Below are 2,940 nucleotides of genomic sequence, written 5' to 3' on the forward strand. Positions count from 1 at the left end.
GGCCATGTGGAGAGGATGGAGGGTGAAAGACTGACGAGGAGAGTGTATGTGAGTGAGGTGGAGGGGGGAAGAGGGAGGGGGAGGCCGAGGATGAGATGGAGGGATGGAGTGGAGAGGATGGAGGGTGAAAGACTGACGAGGAGAGTGTATGTGAGTGAGGTGGAGGGGGGAAGAGGGAGGGGGAGGCCGAGGATGAGATGGAGGGATGGAGTGGAGAGGATGGAGGGTGAAAGACTGACGAGGAGAGTGTATGTGAGTGAGGTGGAGGGGGGGGAAGAGGGAGGGGGAGGCCGAGGATGAGATGGAGGGATGGGGTGGAGAGGATGGAGGGTGAAAGACTGACGACGAGAGTGTATGTGAATGAGGTGGAGGGGGGAAGAGGGAGGGGGAGGCCAAGGATGAGAGGGAGGGATGGGGTGGAGAGGTATATGAGAGAGGGGGGGGGTGAGCTGGGAGCAGGGCAGTGAAATGGCGGGGGACAGGACGACGTGGAGGCGATTTGTTTGTGGCCACCCCAAACGGGATTGAGGCGTCTGGCGATAGATAGACAGACAGACAATGCCTTTCAGGATGTGCAGTGTGTCTGGATGTTCAGGAAAGACATCTGATGGCAAGTTCCTCAGACGCTGTCGCATACCAAACGATAAAATCACTATAGGTCGTGTGTTTTTTAATTGAGTCTAAATGCAACCTGTCCGAATACCATTTACAAACCCAAATTACCCCATCAGGTATATGTTGTCAATTAATTAGAAACAGATTATGAGGTAACGTTGCATTGAGCCAATCATCACCAATCAACTGGATCTTCGCCTCTATAAGAAAAAACGGTGTATAGGCAAAAGTGGATATATGTGTGTATGGACTGGCCGTGTCTGGGAGAGGCATAGCAGCTGCAATAGTAAGAGACCTGCTATGCATTGCTGAGGACTCCACTACCAATCCAAAGAAGACTATATAACAGACAGGAGGAATCCCTGATTAAACTCTGCCTTCAAACCAAGACGATACGTAGTGAGTGAATAGTCTTAGGCTGAAAAATAACTAACTACGGTAACAGTAAAGGGGATTTATGTTCAAATGTTCACGGAAAATACTTATATAAGATTCACCTGTCACTAGGCAAAGAATTATCACCGAGAACGCAAGGGTGTGTGTGTAACAGGTTAAAATAACGAATGTTCACCCAGTCATGACAAAGGTCCCCCCACCATAACTATAACATACAATCATTTATACAATTTCCGCGATGAAATAGTGGTAGATTCATTGTAATAGGAATAGAGCGGTAAGGTGTCACGAAACAGTTGGTGTATGCAACAGGATTATAGTGCTACGTACCTATATATTAAACAGTAATTCTTGTAATAGCTTTACATTAATTCACACCCTAAAATATAAATGTCTCTACACTATGCTCTCTCTCTCATAGCTTTACACACACACACACACACACACACACACACACACACACACACACACACACACACACACACACACACAAACACACACACACACACACACACACATATATACGGTATGCACAGTCACATAAACGACTTAAGCCTCTGCAAGACGGAAATTGAGACGAACAGGTAAGGCAATTTGAGCCGAGAGATGATCGTCAGCGGCAGTTAGTGATCAGCAGGAAGCGATGCCTTGGGAAGTTTAGAGTAGAATGTATATATTGATGCAAAGGGCTGGATTGAATGACTATGTTCGTGTTTGTTGCATAATCTTCGTATTGTAGCATCACTCAAGGCCTCCTGACATTCTTACAAGGTGTCATTAATGGAGATACCTGTCTGTTGTTTAATTATAGAACGTAATGCAGTTCACTAAATTGTCTCTCCTGAAATCCATAGAATTCTACATGGCTAGTAACGTTTTAGAATCGTTGGTGCTTCAACCTGTAAATATATTCCCCAGTATTTGAAAGGTAATCATATTTAAACAGGTAATCGTTTAAGTACAATTGAACTAATACATCGGAGAGAGAATTGGTTTCCAAGTGACGTAGGGACGATGATTAGTAGGTGGGGCCATATTCTAGGGGCGGAATAAACTGCGTATGAGCACACTGTTTGAGTCTCTACACTGTGGATATGGCTAAACCGCTGATCAAACGGTGCGAAGGGAAATGTCGGATCGTGCGTTTGGACCAGCGGTTGAGAAAAATGCGCTACCACTAAGTAACAGTATATTACTATTAATCTATCCAAAATAATATATATCTATCTATCTATTGCCAGACGCCTTAATCCCGTAAGGGGTGGCCACAAACAAATCGCCCCCACGTTCCCCTGTCCCGCGTCATTTCACTGCCCTGCTCCCAGCTCACCCCCCCCCCTCTCTCATATACCTCTCCACCCCATCCCTCCATCTCATCCTTCGCCTTTTTCTGTGCCTGTCCTCCTCTCTTCCTATTTCCATCATCCACTCACATGATGTAGTGCTGCCTACTTCTGCCTTAGCCTTTATCATTCTTTTTCTGTGCCTGCCCTCCTCTCTTCCTATTTCCATCATCCACTCACTTGATGTAGTGCTGCCTACTTCTTCCTTAGCCTTTATCATTCTTTTTCTGTGCCTGTCCTCCTCTCTTCCTATTTCCATCACCCACTCACTTGATGTAGTGCTGCCTACTTCTTCCTTAGCCTTTATCATTCTTTTTCTGTGCCTGTCCTCCTCTCTTCCTATTTCCATCATCCACTCACTTGATGTAGTGCTGCCTACTTCTTCCTTAGCCTTTATCATTCTTTTTCTGTGCCTGTCCTCCTCTCTTCCTATTTCTCCCATCTTTCCTGTCACTTCTTATTGCTTTTCTTTCCTTTACAGGTGGCTTTACATTGAGTGACAAGCCAAATGGTTTCCTGTAAGCCAAGAAACCATTTACAACGCTGGGTGGTAACCATATAACCAAACCATACGTGCTGCCTACGT

This window comes from Coenobita brevimanus, chromosome 36 (assembly GCF_032717465.1).
Source record: "Coenobita brevimanus isolate Jiangsu-jjx chromosome 36, ASM3271746v2, whole genome shotgun sequence".
NCBI lineage: Eukaryota > Metazoa > Arthropoda > Malacostraca > Decapoda > Coenobitidae > Coenobita > Coenobita brevimanus.